Source organism: Rhea pennata, chromosome 4, assembly GCF_028389875.1.
Source record: "Rhea pennata isolate bPtePen1 chromosome 4, bPtePen1.pri, whole genome shotgun sequence".
Taxonomy (NCBI): Eukaryota; Metazoa; Chordata; class Aves; order Rheiformes; family Rheidae; genus Rhea; species Rhea pennata.
Genome location: NC_084666.1, coordinates 55000082 through 55018656, shown reverse-complemented (window position 1 = coordinate 55018656; position 18575 = coordinate 55000082).

The following is an 18575-nucleotide window of genomic DNA, read 5'->3' as shown; positions in this document are numbered from 1 at the left end:
ACAATAGATTTTTTTCCACGTATGTTTGATCCAACTATAATAGACAACAGGAAACGTCCAGAGAAAACCCTATTGTCCAAGAAGGATTTGTGGACTTTTCAATAGTTTCACTCATTTGTGAGGAAAAATTTTCTTTGATAGTATTTCAGGAGAATGCCATAGTTAACATATTCCCAAACAAAGTTCCTACATACATATATAATCAACTATCTTCCAGGAGTATTCTTTCACTGAATGCATGAGTAGAAGAATAAATCATAAACTTTTAGCTTAAATTTTCTTCTGAAATAGTTCCTAGTCTCTCACCTTTTTCTCCCACTTGGAATTGTCCTATCTTCTGATTCTTGTTGAATGGACAACTGCACTATATTATACACTTAATAATAGCTTGATGTAATTTCTATTGGCCAGGTAATATTTAAAGTAAATATTGTAAATCTTTCTTTAAAATTAGATTACCATTATTTCTTTTTACTTATAAGGAAAGAGGAAAGCAAGTAAGATGAAAGTAACACCGGACAAATGTAATGTAATCTTATTTTATCTTGAAATAATACTAAATGTTGGATATGTTCAGTAAAAAATGCACAAAATATTTTTGACAAATCTGACAATATAAAACAATTTCACTGATGTTCTAGTGATTGTGGCTGCCCACATATAAAGCCTCATATATTTACAGCTTCAGGGATTCTGTTGTGACAGTTTCTGCATACATTTACCTTTGACCGGATTGTTCTCAATGTGCTGCTCACAGATATAAAGCTAATTGTGTGCATAAGGGTTTGGAAGAACAGGTTCTAACTCTGAAAATTCTAGTTTCTTAATGATGGTTCCATTTTCATCTCTAGTAAAAATTATGTGAATTTTTCATTTGTTTTAGTTTTCGTACTAAGATTTTCTAGAACGTTTAAATATGATTGCGTATTTGTTTGCTCTTGTATAACATGATTTGTATGCATGAGGCTGAATTGCGCAACCTCTTCATGCAAGATACAGCAGTTGCTTCGAATCTGAATATCACCAATGAGAGAATGTGGACTTTTTCTGCTGAAGTTTGTATAACCAAAAAATACACGTTTCCTTATATCAAAGGATTAGACTGGTTGCAAAGATAATATCTTATAAAGTAGCATTTCTGATTTTATCCTCTTACCGCTTTCAAACATATTTGTGCCACTGTCTTTTGTCTTACGGTTATTATCCATGCAGTGAAACTAAATTAGGAAATTAGTATGGCCACTCCCCTTCAATCTGATCTGCAGTGGGACAAAATTTATAATGAATAGTGCTTTGCAAGGACATGGTGAGTTAAAGCCCATTGAAAACCCACTTGGTCGATGTTCCTCGGTTCAAGATATGTAGGAGTTACCGGACACAGCTTTTACCCACTTTTTTTTAATGAAGTGATACAAAGAGATCCTGGAAGCTAATAAATGAAATATACATTTATACATGTTTTATTTTGATTTAATATGAATTTAACAAAGTTCTATGACATTATTATGGGTTTTGTTCCTTTAGATGAAATAAATTAGTTCTTTGAGTTGGATGTAGAGTTAAATGTTCATGGATAAACTGTAAATCCTTTATTACATGAAATAGTTAGAAATACTGACTTCAGGGCAACTTTTACAGTGATACCAGGAAGGAAGAGAAAATATTGGACAAAATTAATTAACAGTAAAATCATACAAATTTATTTTAAAGAGATTTTCTCCTACACAGAATTTCCACTGGAGAATAAAATCTTCATAGTTCATATGGCTTGATTTTTCAAGGTCTAAATATTACTTCCATAGCATAAGTGGCTAATTGAAGTTGGGCATATGTTTCAGTACCTTGTGAATGAGGAACTGTATGGATAGAATTTGCCACAAAGTATGGTGAAAAGAATTGGATCAATGAAAGGAGAATAGAAAAAATAGATAACTTGACAGCTGTCAGCTGAATTTATATCAATCTAGAGTCAGTTAATCACTGTTTAGTTGCAAAAAAATTGCTGTTCTTAGCAAATGACTCTGTGACCAATATATCTGAATTTGTAAACTGGTATAGATGTTCTTGTTTTGGAAATCCAGCTAAGAGTAAGCAGCTATTCAGGCCCTGCTGCAATTTCCCCACTAAACATACAGAACTTTATCGCTCTTTAAAGACTTCTCAGTTGGTTGAACTTATACCATAAATTAATAATTGCAGGCATTCATGCTTGTACCACAGTCACTGTGAATAATTTATAGCGCTTACAACTTTTGATGATTTAGTATCTGGGCAGGCAAATACACAAAATGTCATATGTTTTTAGGTAAAGATTTATTTAAAAATTGAAATTTATCTGGATTTTCAAAATGATAAATTTGATACAAAAGTATTTTAACAAAACATTGTTTGCCCTTCTCTGTATCAAAAAAGTATTCTAAAAGTATAGTAATTCCATAGATATTCCAGAAACAGAAGGCAACACAACAGAAATAATACCATTGTGTAACAGAATCCCTTGTATACCAGCTGCAGCATGTAAGCAGATACTTTTGGCTTAAGGTCTGAGCAGTTTTTGTTGCTTTCTGGTTGACTTTCCACAAAACATATGTCATTTGATGAGCATTGCTTTTGCTTATTGGTTCTATTATCTCCAGAAATATATGTTTAGATATAAATATCCCGCAGTTATTCTCCTAGGAAGAAGGATTCATTTACGTGTTTTGAACATCATATATCTCTGGAGATGAATTTGACTTGGGAGTGGTTTTGTAATGGCATACAGGAAATTCTAGGCAAGGTTGTTTAGCCTGCCTCCACATACTTGAGTTGGATACAAGTAGTCCTATAGGTTTCCTGAGATGAAGGAGTGAACTTTAATTTTCCACTTGCAGCTTTTTATTCTCAAGCTTGACCATTATTTTACTAGCAGTAGTCTAAGACATTATTGAAAGCATGTCACAAAAATGTGCCGATTGAAAAACAAAGCTTACTTGTACACTTATGCTTCAGTACTTTTACTGATGAAAGAAGTTAATGAAACATTAACTTTAAAATATAAAGTTTTCTGCAAAGACAAATGCTAATATAATTTTGAAAGGAAGAAATTACTGTTCTGTCCTGGTATATCTACTTGAAAAGTGTTAGGGCAATCAATAGTTCCCATAGCCTGCTAGTCTGCTAGCTATCATGACTCTGACAGCGTGAATATTCTGAAGATAAGAAGTTTCGGTATTGTGTTTAATTAATTTACTGCTGTGTGTTTCTTTAATTTACAGCTGAGATACAAAATTATGCTTGAAAAATGTCTTCTTTATACAATTCAGTTTCATTTACTTTACTTTTTTTTTTTTTTTTTTTAACTAATGCTAAATTCACAGTTCATTTTTTAAATTCTACTGCTTTCCAAATAGAACAAAATAATGGTGGAAATGAGAGCTTGGTGTTTTCAGCTATAGCTTCTCAGAGAACTAGAAAAAGAAAATGGCCTGTTTCTAGTTAAAATGCTGTTTGCTTTGATGAAGTAGCATAGATTACTTATGACAAATGATTAAACCAGATTTTGAAAGCAAGCAAACAAATGGAAGGCTGAAAAAAATATGATTTTGTCACTAGGTAGCCAAAGTTCACTTTGATAAAATACATTCTAGCACGAGGAAAGTGTAGAGAAACTGAGTTAGTGTTCTAATTAAAGTCTTGTCATTTATCTAAAAAAAAGCATCATTTACTTGAAAGGTGATTTCATAACCACAAGCTATATCCAGGTTAAAAGCCATCTAGAGCAACAGAATAGGCACTTTCATCAATTATTTGAACTAAGCACCAAACCTGTAAATGAAAGCAGAAATCAATGTTAATAAGCATTTTCTAACATAAAATTATACAGCAAATTGCTGAGTGTGAGTCAAAAATCTGGTTTGCACAAAAACATTGAACAATAAGAATTAGTCTTAAATAATGAGGAAGGAAATATGTTAAAATAAATAATATAAAACTGTCCTCCCTGGCCAAGTTCTCATAAATCATTCTAATAATATTTTTAGAAATCAGTAGGTATCTGTATCACAGCAAGCAGCCAAGAAACTAAAAGAAAAAATATTTTCTTTTGCAACATTTTGACAAAGATTTTGCCGTGGAACATCAAGGTTTAATATGTTTGTATGTCAGCCATGATTAAAGAGTGGACATATATTTAGAGATGAAGTTGCTTGGACTAGGTGCTGAGGTTTGATGATAGGTACTCTATAAATGTCACAGGTGAGTAGACAGAAAGAGAGATTAGTTAGGAATGGGGATAATCTGCAGTAATGAAGAAATCTGGCAGTCATGTCACACAGCTATTGCTCTCAAGTGTTGTTTCTTAGAAACTTGAGAGACAATATGTTTAACACTGATTGTGCTAGATAACTTATTCTCCTAACCATCCACTCTCCCAAATCCCCCAATGGCAATATTTGAGATTTGATTTAAAAAAGGAAATATTAAAGAATTTTATAATGAATATAAAGTATATATGCTAATGTAGAGCTATAATTGTCAAAATGGAAATATATAGTTCAGAGAAATTGCTTAAAAGAGAACATTTAAGAATGCAGCTGGTTATGCTGTGCTTCTGCAGCCAAAGAGAGCAGAAAAATTAGCAAAAGTGAGAAAATGGAGTGTCTGGAAAAGGAAGCAAATTTTTGAAAGTAAATTTGTCATGTGGATATGACAAAGCAAAAAGCTTGCTTATGTTTCTAGACTGAGTGGAAGATCTCAGTTTGAACTGACCAAGAATTGTCAGATCGATGAGAGAGTCCGAGAGCCACGTGCTGAATGGAACTGGAACTATTCAAACACGCAGCTGTGTCCAGTGTAGTACCAGGAGTCATATGCTCCATTAAAAGCTTTTCCAACATTATGTAAAGTTAGACGAGTACCTTATTTTGGAGCTATAGTCTGTACCTACAATCCAGAGAAAGAGAAAGGAATTAGTTCTGTTGCTCAAAATGAATCATCTGTACCATTTGTGTAGGCATCTAGAACAGCAATTAGTTCATATTTTGGTAGTGAGAGAAAAATAACCTTTATCTGGTCATAAACTAATACCCAGTATTCAGATACTTGTATTTCAGTGTTTGATGAAGTAGATACAGCTCCTATATTCGACTCAGTCCAACTAACATCATCTTTTATAAAACCACTTGATATACTATCTTTTATTAACATAAGAAAACTCTCATTATAAGTTACTGACAGTTAGTCTTTTTCATGGGTGACTGTTTTAAGTATGTATGTATCATATGTTGCTGACGTTTGTTCTCATGAGGTAATTTTGCTATCTTCATTTCAGTGGTTACCAAAAAGATTATAACATATGTTCTTTAAAACTGCCAAGACCTCTGGATATACGGGGCAATTATCTAATGTTAGTGAATTTCAGAGGGAAAAAACTCCATTTGCAGTGTTTCCTTGAATTTTTGATTAATCTGAAGAGTTATAGGTGGTAGATGATTCTTGTTACATAAAGATGTCATGCCTGTATTACTAGAACAGAAGAAAAATGTGTGGTTTGTCGGTACACATGCATGTGAAGACAGGTATGTAAGTATATATATGGACATTTTGAAGGACAAAAGGTAGCAGAAACAAGCAGTCCAGTGTCTGGTATATATGTCTACTGCATATACCTAGAGAAAGCAGACAGTAGCCAGATGCTTGCCTTGCATATGCTAATATGATTTAGTTTGCCGTGACTCTCTGAAATTAACCTAACCTTCTTAGCAGGGAGACGATTAATATTGTATTATCTGAAGCTAGCATTCTTTCTCAGCAGATGCAACAGCTAGTGGTTTAATCAGTGGAAACCTAAGAAGGCCAACACTAAAGCTATAAACTCCCTGTGCTCCTGCCCGGTTGGGGTATGATGTTCTAGAGGGATCTGGTATCCCATTACCTTCCCCTCTTTGGAAATAATCCACTATATAGATGAGGGCACTGAGCTTTTATTATACTGTTGGAAGATATTCAATGAGATGTAAAGCAGTAACTGCTGCTGTCATCTGGGTTACCAGTAATAATCAAAGGTTTTAAGATATTCATGCCAGTACACCAAAGAGATATTCCCTGCAAATGGGTGTCTGTGTCAAATGATGCGTAACGTACTGGGTCAACTTCAACATTACTTTTTCTTTCATACAGTGTGAATTTGCCTATAGAAGCTAAGCAAAAACTTAAGATTATTACTAATAGTAATAATACTTTTCACAGACAATCCTTCCCTGTCAATCATATTTGTTAGTTGTGTGGATGATCACTGTAACATACATCACTCATAGACTATTCAAATTATTCATATGCCATCCTAAGATATCCTAAGGTTCATTTTAGTATCCTTTATCATCTCATTTTTCAGTCCTTTCTGGACCTTTCCACAGCTTATTTCTCAGTGTTGTCTATATTTTCTCAGTACCTGGCAGAGTTGTGTCAATAATCTTTCCCAAAGTACATCCAACATCAGATACATTAATTCCAGCTTTTTCCCATCTGAATTATCCATATTATAGGCAGATCACTGTATTTACATTATATTAATGTTATATTGAAAACATTCTTGTTCAGAGTTCGTTTCTTAATTTCTGTCTCAAAAAGGAAGAAAAAGAATATCAAATGAGATATAGACAGGGATACATCTTTATGCTCCAATTAAGATCTGTCACGATCTATTAACATCTTGCTTATTATTTGCCAATCTATGTATAACGAACATGTAATTGCCCCAATGAAATAGTACTGAAAGATTTTATTTTCTACTGAATATTTATTTCAAGCTCTTCACGCATAGCTAGTTCCTACAGAAGAGAAGGGAAGAATTTGGTCTCTGTAACACTGACATGGAGTTTCGCATTGAGGAAAGCTGGGTGAGGAACAGAAATTAAATTTTAAAATTCATGGAGGAGTTCAGGATTTCAATTCAGGAATAAATAAATTAAAAATCCTGAAATTCTATGTGAAAATACCCTGGAAGTTTGGGATTCCGAGCAATTTTCTGTGTAGGCTGCCAAAGAGCGAGGCAGGCTGAGTAGTAGGAAATTAAGATGTATTTAGATCGGAGATCTGCCTACTTTCCAAGAAAATTTGCAGAGCCCTAATCTATATAACTGCATTTGGCTGCAGTAGCTCTGTCGATGCAGGTGGTGTCAGTACCAATGCTTGTTCTGTGCAAGTGTCAACATTCTAAAAACTTTTTCAGCAGAAAAAGAAAAAGTATGTTAAAACTTCCATGGTGTATAATGCATTCATTCTTAACTAATCTTGTACTGTGGTATGAATGTGTAGATGTCTTCAGTTTTAGAAATGATTGAATTGGAAACTCAGTAGTGCTTCTATTCCCGAGTATCTTTTGCAACTCTACATTTATAACTTTTTTTAATGAATTATCAGACTATAATTGTTTTAGGAAATACAGTTCTTCAAATGTAAAAGCCTGGTAGAAGACTTTTTCAGACTAAGCCAATCCAAGCTGTAGTGCAAAAAGAATGGGGGAAGTTAATGTATTTCTACAAAGATATAGCACTTGGAAACAGTAATTACTTGTGAGAGAGATTTCCAGGAGTGTGTGCATGAACCCTTCAAGATAAGCACTTCCTCCTTAGGAGCTTCAAAAAAAGGGGGAAAAAAATCGAGTTACAGAGGCAAACTCTATTTCTCTCAGAAAGCTTCTTACAAAACCTATCAACTTTTTTTCTCCTATTTGGATAGTTTTAAATCTATTCCCTGGGCTGAATGAAATCCTGCCAAAGAAGCACAGCCAGTTCAGGAGTGTTCAAAGCGCCTTTGCTGAGCTAGAATGTCATTAATGAATCTCGTTGTCTTAGAGGCTCTGTGTATTATTTTAGGTCTCAGCTCCTCAGGCTGCATTTTTCTCCAGTGGAATTTCGAAATCTGTTGGATTAACTGGGATGGATCACACTTTGCAACATTTTCCCTACAAATTCTGCTAAGCTATGAAATTTGATTTACTATGTGAAAGCAGTATTCTATCACAAAATTAATATACTATTATGTCTTCTTTTTGTAAAATAATAAACCACGAACAAAAATATCAGGGGCATTGCAGAAGAAAGTAATATTTTTGCAGGATTATTAAAGGAGGCAGTACTTTTAATATTTAATGAACAATAAAAAATTAAAACAAGAAAATAATGTTCAAAATATATGATACTTGCATTCACCTAACAAACCCTATCCTGAGGAAGAAAAAGATCGTTCTGTTTAGGGGAAAAATAATCTAGTAGTTTTCATGTGCTTGGTTCAACTCAGATTAATCTTTTATTGAGATGTGTTATTTTTCAGACACTGAGAGTATTGTACCTATGTCATAAGCCATGTTCCTTTAGCAATTACTCTGCAGAATAGTAGCATGTGCTTCCCAAAGGTTTTGAAGAAAAGCTTCTCAGCAAGACATCCAAAATGAAAAAAATATATATTTTCAGTACCATTTCACAATGTAGTTGCAGGTATGATACTGCAGTGTGAACCGTGGCTTGTTCATTTAGTTAAGCCTTTAAAGCAAGCAGATCTTCAGTAATGATTTTAAGAGCTGAATCAAATGAAGTACACTAACATCTAGTTCTGAAGTTTTAAACGTAAAAGGCACAACATTTACGGCTTTGATAACAGGATCTTAAGGCTGCCGCAGAGCCAGTACACTGCAGCACTGTGTTTCCCTAAGGTATATTTTCAGGGATAAAATGCCACTTGGTGGCTCTATTCCTATTGTGTTTATAAAAGGTGGAGGAAGATACACTTGTTGCCGTTGCACTGACTTATATCAGCACAAAAATGCCTTTGTAAGTAATCTCAGAAGTTGTATTATGTCCCCTGAGACACGAAGAGCAGAGTAGCTTTTATACAAATGCGTGGCTTTTTGAAGAAAACTTTTTGGATGGAAAAAGGAAGTAGTCTAACTCGCTTCAAAGACAACTTAATGATTTGAAGTTTGCGTCTTCATTTGCTGTGCTTTTGCATGTATTGTGACCCTCAGCAGATGTTAGTGCTCATGTTAGCAGTTCAAATACGCTTAGAGAAAAATCCAAATTTCCATCAGTGTTCAAGCTCCCCACTGTTTCACTGTTGCTTTATACGACCTAGCTCAGCCCCTGCACTAGTTCTCACCTCAGTTGAAGTTCCTGTTATCCGATGAATGATAGTTCATATTTTTCAGTGAGTATCCCATGTCCTTATTGTAGGTTTTCCTCTTCACTCCAGTGTCACTGTTGGGCTCGGTCCACACGGGTTATGCTTCTGAAAAGAAACCTTCAGGTTTTCCCTAACCTCACTCTGGGCCTACTCAGATGAGCTAAGGAGCCTTAAGCCTAATACTCTTTGGGGGTAATTATACACTTTCTGGTATGAATTTCCTGTGAATTTGGTTTTCTATTGGTCCCTCTGTGACTTCTGACTGAGCATTTTTTAGCCCTGATTCATGCACCAGCCCATGATGGGGACAAGGTTCAGTGGAAGCCCCAGGAAGCATCCTGGGTTTTGGGGCTGACAGAGGTTTAGAAGAGGAATTTTCCTATTCAGCTTGGGCTTTTTTCCCCTGAGGCCTTTACGCTTATTCCCTACTGTTTATAATTTACAATTCCTAACCTTAATCTGAAGCCAGTAGAATGTGTGGGTTTTTTTTTTTTTTTCCTTTTCTGTTGAAAATTTTTTCCAGTTTCATCTTCTCACTGTGAAATCAAATTAAATCCTAAACATATTTTTGTGTGCCCTTTCTCAAGCTGCTGTAATTGTCACCTGAGAGTTTCTGGATTGACAAATCCCCCACATTACTGTCAGTGAAAAATGGGAGTAAGTTCTTGGTCTCCTAAAGGAATACCATTCCCTATTTTCTTAGTGAATAATTTAATGGAACATACCTTAACTGGCAGAGGTCTCTTTCTTCCAACAGCTGTACTACTCTTTTCAAAAGTACTTTCCTGAACCTCTTAATTGGAAATGTAGGGATTGGATGAGGCTGATTGGTTTGGGTTTTTGGCAGGGTGCATGGGGGTGGTGGGTCAGAAGGGAGATTATTTGTATTTTTGGCCTCATAGAAACTGAGGTGGAAATGTATATGACATAAAACCAAGTCTGAATTACTGAAATATGCTCATGTAGCTTGACTTTCTTTTCATTATATTCTTTCTTTTCCTGTCTGCTGCTTATTTTGAGGTTTAACAGTCTTCACTTTTAAGGAAAAAATAATTGTTATCGAGGATGTCTTTTGATCTTATTTTTTAATCAGGTTTTGAACAGCTGTCAAAGTCACACAATGTTCCTAGAATAAGATTTTTGACATGAGCATTTCAATACCATGTAGCAACTGTAGCTTCTATTTTTATTTAATGATGGAGTAAATATTGCATTAAATGCATTAATCTGTTGGTGAATAAATCACAGATGCTCTAGAATTTCCCTTTCACTCATTCATTTTTATGGCAGGTTGCAGATATTTAAAGATAATTGAGTGTAAATGACATGTAAAAGATCAGTCAAAAACAATTTACAGTAGCAAGGGAAAGTCAAGCTCAGATTTTATTTCAGAACATGGCAGATGTTCCTCAAAGGAACTCCTCACTGAACTCCTCTCAATATATATAGTGTGTGTACAGCTGGGTGTATACATATGTACATATATGTAAATACATACGCATTTACAGATGAAGGCTTAAAGGAGTATTCCTATAAACTTATTCTTATAAGTTAGAACTATGAAAATGTTGTTAAGCTGTATTTTGAGGTGCCCTTCACCATGTGTCTACTTGCATACACGTAATGCGCATAATAAAATGTCCATTTCCTAAGTAGCATCAATCAATTGGATGAGTGAAGCACAATATCATTCATGACGATTCTGGCAAATTTCAAATCACTTCAGTGTCTGGCATTCAGTGGTTGGTATTCTCAGAATGAAACTTCTCAAACTTTTTTGTTGTTTACACAGATATTTGGAAAGAAGATTCTGTTTGAACAAACACAGGTATTTGCATGAGTGCACATATTCATGTCCAGGTGAATGTTTTTCTTTTCACTTCCTAATATTTATGACAGAAGGCTTGCTTGCCCACTTTGTGTGTTTGGAAGTCAAGCAGAGTTTTAGGAGGCAAGGAGAAACAGTTTTGCAAAGGGTAACATTTTACAAACAAAATAAATAAAAGCAACAGCAGAAGGCTGTTGATGGGGAGGGAAACAAAAAGTACAATGACTATTCCTTAGGGACTGAAAACTTTTCTGCCGAACGGCCAGACATAGCCCCCCGGGAGCTGCCGTATGGGACCGGCTCTACACATGGCACCAACCCAGCCCAGCCTGCTCGTGTCCTGCTGGCAGGACACCAAGGAGGTGCAGGAGCTTGCAGCCAGCATTGGCAGTGGTGAAGGGTGACAGAAAAGAAGGAAGGATTAGTGCTTAAAATGGAAATTCCTAACCTCTCTTCCAGCAGGCCAGAGCTATGTTTCTGGAGAAAGGAACTGGATGAGGCACACAGGGATACTTAGCCATAGCAATGCTGCTTACACTGCACGCCTGTTGTGACAGCATGATCTAAAGAGACTGGAAAATTCAGTCTATTCTCTTGACAGTATATGAATTAATAGAAATGAAAAGGGGACATTTTTATTAGTATAAATCAGAATCCCACCTATTTAAGTAATTTCAGTTGCAACAGTATATGCATTAAATAATCAAGCCCAGTGTTGTCCCTGGCCCACTGGAGCAATTGAAGAGACTGGGTAAATCTATTTTACATGCTTCTCAACAAGAGATTCGTGTAGGGACCAGGTACAATGATTTACATAGCCCTTAATGGAGTTACTCTAGAGGTTTTGGTTTTTTTTATACTGGAAACCAGTAAATAGTTCTCCATTCCTAATTTCTGCTTCTGAGAATTGATAGACAGATAGTTGTGCTATTGCATATTGATATGAAACTGGAATAGGCATTACATAAATATGCAGATTTATCTGTGCAACTGCACCAACCCTTCAAGCTAGCTGTGAGACGGCTCCAGTCCAGAAGCCATGAAACTGTGGCGGCATGTACTTGAGTCAAAGATTAGATACTCTGCATTTACTTTCCAGAGAAAAAGAAATCATACTGATCTTTTTTAAAGAGAATATTGAGAATATTCCCTGCTTTTTTCTTTCAAGGAAAGCATTGTTATACAAGAGGAAAAACACTGATTATTTTTTGTAAGTCACATTATAAAAGCAGCTTCTCACAGCGAATCTCTTGCTGCTGTCATTAAGGGGAGACAAATACAAGTATGAACACTACCATGCTGGGACTCAGCAGCACCATTCTGGAAAAACACACAAAACCTATTTTAATATCTACTGTTCTAGTGTCCTTAGTTCATTTAATCAAATAGTAGAAGTCTAGATATATACCACTACTCATAGCTATTATATTTGGCAAAACACTGCTACAGCCTGTTCAAAATCTTTTAAGTAGTTTTTAAAAAAAGGATGTATGAAAGGGCATGTATTTAAATGGATATATAAATCAAAATAAAAGCCCCACAACTCTACAGACTTTGGAAAGCTTGTTAAACTTTTTATTTCTCTATTAATTAAAAGCTTCCAGTGTGAGTTGTGTATCCATTTTTAGATTAAAGTACTCCAATAACTGGAACCTGTCCATGAACATACATACATGTATCTATATATGTATAAAAATATGTAATATTCATATATATTTATCTCAAATATATATGTACATATTAACTATAATATCTGTCAATAAGATAATTCTCCTTTGCTTATTAATCTGCCACTAAGTACTAATATGGAATGTAGTTGTTTCTGAAATGTTTCTGCTTATAAATTGTTTTCTAATGCAGTCTACACACTATAGTGTGATGCAGGATTCTCTGTACAGAAATAACACATATTTTTGCTAAGAATTCTTTTTCAGGTATTTTAGAACCACAGTGTATTTAAAAAATCATATATTTTTAAAGCATATAAAAGCACAACTGTAAGCAATTTTCATTTGTTTTTTTTTCCTGCAGAATATAGAAGAAAAAAAGCTAGTATATTGCTCACAACAACAAGCTAATATATTGTACACAAACGTTGTAGGCACAAGCACTCATCTTTCCAGGTACATTCATGAAAGTATGATAGCCATGGGTCTGGTTTATGTTTAGCAAAACACACTAAGACGTCTAGCCTTTTCTGCAACATCTGTGATTTGTGTTCCAGATTCAAAAAGATAGGAAAATGTTTAGTTGCTGAGCAAAGGCTCGCGGTGCATTATGCTTCATATATGATGAAAAAGGGTGATTCAAAGAGGATATTTATTGTAGCATAATGGTGTTATTTATGAATGCTAGACTGCTCATCTGTTTTGTTTGTACGTTTCCTGGATGTCTCTGCTGGAAGACAAAGGTCTGGGCTCCTGCAGTGAAGTCAGTAGAGATCAGCCAAAATGCTAATGCCGTGAGTACACACTTAAGTGTTAGACATAAACATGCTGTGTGTCTCTCTTTGTCATTAATTTTCCACAATGGTGCTACAGCCTGTATAAATACAACAATTCGGATGCCTTAGAATTTGCCATATAACTGGTAGTTTCAGAGTGTTTTTTTAAGTGATAAAAAAGAAGTATAACAATATCTTCCTGAGCTAACAAAGCACATATACTCTGGGGAACTGTCATTTCAGAGGTTACAGGATTGCCTGCAACTAAAAACTAAATGAATACTCATTCAGTTTACTCAGTTCTCAGCCAACATCTTTTGAATATGCTCTAAACAGCACAGCGCCACCTCCTTAGACTCCAGCAGAAGACAACTTTGCATGCATATACAGAGCATCCTTAAGTAAGTAGAAGTTAGCTGGGGATTTTTCACCTTCTTGGTGAAAATTCACCTTCCATATTTAACATTTAAAAAGAGTATTTTTGCCATTACCTGAAAAGTTATTTTGGCCAAGTAAGTATTTTATTGCCTGGCCCTTCAAGAATCTGATATCTCCAGGATTTCTCGTTAGTGGATTTTGCATCTGATTCTCTTTCTCTCAAGATTTCTTCATAATAACCAATAGACAAATTCATAAAATTAGTTTCAATTTCACTGCAAGAAAAGGTATTGTATTTTTTCTAGCTGATAATATAAAGCTCAGTTCTGTCCTGATATATTCAGACATGCAAATGCAAGTGAAACTACTGAGTGTCGGACATACATAACCAAGAGCAGAGCTTGGTTCCATGAGTCTCAAGATTACTTGAGTTTACCCAAAATAACTCAGATTTTGCATCCACTTGATATTCTTTAACACAGAACTCTCTGTCCCCCTGAGCTTGTGTCTGTCAGCTACGTTTGCTTATTTTTAATGGTATTCTGAAAGGCTCTGTCACCTTACTACTAACTGAGGTATAAATGTCTGTCTAGGTAAGTAGGAGATAAAAACATCATCTTTGTTTTGTTGGTTAGCTGTGATATACTCAGCACGCTGCCATGGATAAATAGTTCATACATTATAACAGGGACAAAAGAAGTTGGTAAAGTCATCTTAAAAACCAAGAAATGTTTAAAAGACATCAAGAAATGTTTAAAAACATTTACTTCTATGTACATGCATCTGAACAAACATCTTTAAAAGGATGAAAAATATGTCATTCAGTGTGAAAGTTACACCTTACTTCCTTTTATTTTGAGTGATTTTCCTTCACTTTTCAGTGTCCATCAACATCCTCTTGCTGTCTCCCAAATCCTGCTCTCAGACTGTAACTAGAGTCTCACTCTATTCCCATCCACAGAGGTGTCACCTAGATTGCAAGCATACTTTCATAAGCGCTGCAGAGAACTGAAAGAACGAGCTTCTTGGAGAAACGCAGAGAATGGCTTTGGAATAGCTGTGGAGTCATTTTAACAGGACAGGTAAACCAGTAGGAGAAAAAGACTCCTCATATGTAAAGAGGCATTTTGCAATCACAGTACTTTCTTGGACAGGTTCCCAATTCATTTCTCTCATAAGAAGTTCTGGGAAGTGTGGAGATTTATTTTTGTAAGATTTAGCTGTTTAGGAGACTGTTTGATGCCACTTAATGAAAATGTGATAGGAGTTCATAGCAACAAAGCTGTTTCAAATGGTGTTGGCTAGTGATTCTGAGGGTGTAAATGGTTTCTTTTTTTACATAGATTCCTCACGTTCTCTGTTCTTTCTCCATTGACTTTGATAACAGCAAACTCCATAGTTCTTGGTATAGTTAGCTAATTTGTAGAAAAAATACAGATAGCACAAATCCAACAGGGAATCAAAAAGCTCCTCACAACCCAAACTTCCAATGAGGGCTTTAGCTGAACAAAACACAGCAAGAGCAGCTTTATTTATGAGAAATTTGTAACCCTTTGGGGAGCTGAGATTCGATTTACATGTACTTTACTCTGGTTTACTCATTTCTTGACAAATTAATGTTGAGAAGCTTCTATATAAAGTATTAGCATAGTTACTGTCTCTTCTTGTTAAAATTGCACTTTTTAATAATGTGGTAAGAGAAACAGACTTTTAATAACAACTTGAAAGGCCTTGGAAAAGAATTCCAAGAAAATTTGAGCTGTCAAAAAGTATTGCCAAGCTCTGATTGACTTGTGTCACATCTGTTAGTTATGCATTTTTTGAAGGGCTCCTTAGGGGTATCTAAGTCATATTATATTTTGTAGTTAGTTTATTCTCACAGAATAATCATACACACAAAATAAATATCTCTATTATTAAAATCTATTCTAAAAATGTCATTGGCTTAAAAATAGCTTCAATATCCTGCATTATAAACTTCATAGAAAAAAATACTAACTATAGTCTTGTATAAATTAGTCTACCACAAATAATTTCCTTAATAATCCTTCATCTGCCAACAGCAGAAATTTTAGCTTGCAGATAAACCATCTCATGTGAAATTTATATTTATTTAACAGTACACATGTTGGAGGAATTCTGGAGAAAAATAAATTTATTAAAAGAATTTGAATTAAAAATGTGTTTAGTACCCAAGGAAACAAGCCCACAAAAGCAACTTTGAAGTATATTTCCAGAATATTTCTAAATATTTCTCCAGAGATTTTATTTTCTTTGAAATAAACAGATGAATAATTATACATCGCTGTCCAGGGCCCTATTTATGCTGTTTTATAATCTTGTGTGACTCCTATCAGCTTTAATATAGGTTTTGCCCATGAAGACAATGACATAATTTCATTTTGGTAATACAGATTGAAATAGTGATGCACTAAATAAGAAAATTGTAAAGAAGGAAGAATATAAGAGTCAGTTTCTGGTCATGCCTACTACATTGTGCTGGCCAGCGGAATCAGTTATGGCCCCAAAAAAGTATTATTAAATTTGGTAACAGCTGTTCCTGTTGAGATCCAGTTCTGCCTAAATTCCCTATAATAAGAGCTTCTGAAGTCTTTATCTGAAAAAGTATACAGTATCTTCCGTCCTTTTTAAACCCTGTGTGACTTAATATGTAAATAATCAGTCATCATAAGCAAGTGTATAGACAGAATCATTTGGAAAACAGATTTTAATTTGTGTTTTTGGAACATTTTAATTTTGTTCTTGTAAGCGTGCCAGTGAAATCCTCCTACTAAAGGAGAATTTTGACATTGGTTTCTATTTGTCTTAGATTCATCCCTTGAATATAATGGTACAGTAGCACATTGCCTAAGATCAACTTACAGAGTCTGTGAACCTGCAGATATTCTAGGGTATCCTTTAGGAGGCATACATATGTATTTGATAGCAGAAAGATAGGTAATTTATTAAGAGATTCTTTGAATAGAAGAAAACTCAACAGGAGTAGTAGCCACTGTAATGTTTTTGATGACAGACTAACATGAAGTAACTACAGCTAACCATGGAGTTTTATTCAAAATATCCCATTCCCAGTTATTTTTCAAATATTCCCAGATCCCGGAATAAGAAAATTCATTCCTGAGCTGAAGATAACTGGCCATGTTTCCCACCTACTTTTCTCTGTGTATACATCTGCTGTTCACTATGCGTTTTTATTTTCTTTTGAGTTGTAACGCAGGAAAATACAACTGGAGTAGGAGCAGGTGCTGCAGTCCTTAAGTTCAGAGGAAAATGAAATAATTTCTTTTCCTCAGAAAATAATCTGTAGTGGATTTATAGCAAACTCCTAGAGGCCACCACTTGTTTTTAATGTCTAACAGCTATAAATATGTACACATAGGACTCAAGAACTAAACTGGATAAATATGTGAGTCTTTCTCATGCTTTGTAAGTGTCAAAATTCCTTTTAATGTGCATTTAACTTCCGACTTGTTTCTCCCTTAGACCACTTTTACATCTGTTTCTCCATCTGCTTGTGTTCTAAAAAACACCAAAAGCCTGATTGTTTAACTTTAAGTGCAATAGAGAGATTTGTCAAAAATTTCAAGTAGAAATGGATCAAGAATGGGTGCTAGTCACTGTGGTAGCTCAGCAAAAAAATTTTTTTTTTCATTTTTTTACTAAAGGTCACATGTTTTGTGTTAACTCACCAGTGCAGGCCTTTGGGCTCATCTGGGCTTGTCTCAGCCTGAGTGCACTTTAGCTTGTTCTAGCTTGATAGCAATTGTCTAGCTGTCAGACAACTATTACCTAACTTGTTTAAGCTGATCTCTGTGAATACCAAATGTGGTAAGTGTCTAATAAGCCTGTGCAGCAACTGCATAATAAACAAAAGACCTTTTCTGATAACTGGGGCTGTGTAGTTTTAATAGCCAACAGGCCAGGATAGTTAAACTATAGCTGGAAACCAGTGGGGAAAAAAGTACAAGGGAATAAACTGTCCTCGGAAAACATACAGTATTAGCCCCAGGCAGCTCCAAGACTAAAGAGAAAGAAGCCTCACCAAGATCATTATACTCTTCCCAGCAAAGTCCTCAGGATGCTGATAAGTTGTTGATAACACCTCCCCCTCCAGTTTCTGGATGGGCGCAGTGGACCTTGGGACCCAGAGGGACATTAGAAGGTTGAGCATAATGCTGGAGAAAACAGTTAAATACTTGAAAGATTATATATAACAATATAATTTTAATCTATTATTAATGAGGTTTTTCTGTATCAATTTGGACCGTGAGCAGTAGTATCATTGTAGCTGGGCTAATAAAGTCTATTCCTTATATTTTGATTGGACTGTTAAGACTTTGGTTGGACTAAATATAAATAAATACTAAATAAATACTTGGGTCCACATAAAAGGCAAGCTCCCTTTTTCCCATAAAAAGATTTTAAGGGTAGCACTGTTGTGTTACCCATTCATGAAACAAAACAGCAAACTTCGAGGGCGTGATGGAGTTGCCTAAACCTAGGTATCTGGTGCCATTTGAGATACTCATCCATATCTATGACATCCAGAGTGGAGTAACGACATTGACCAGCATTATTATACAAGTGCAAGATCATTCGCTTCCAGAATGTGACAAGAAATCCAGGTGAGATACCCAAGGATGTCTAAGATGACATGAGGCACTTGTGTTTAGGGTGCTGCATTGCGCCTTCTATGTCCTACTGTGAAAGGTGTATACCAGGAAGGTGCATCAGGAAAGCAAAATT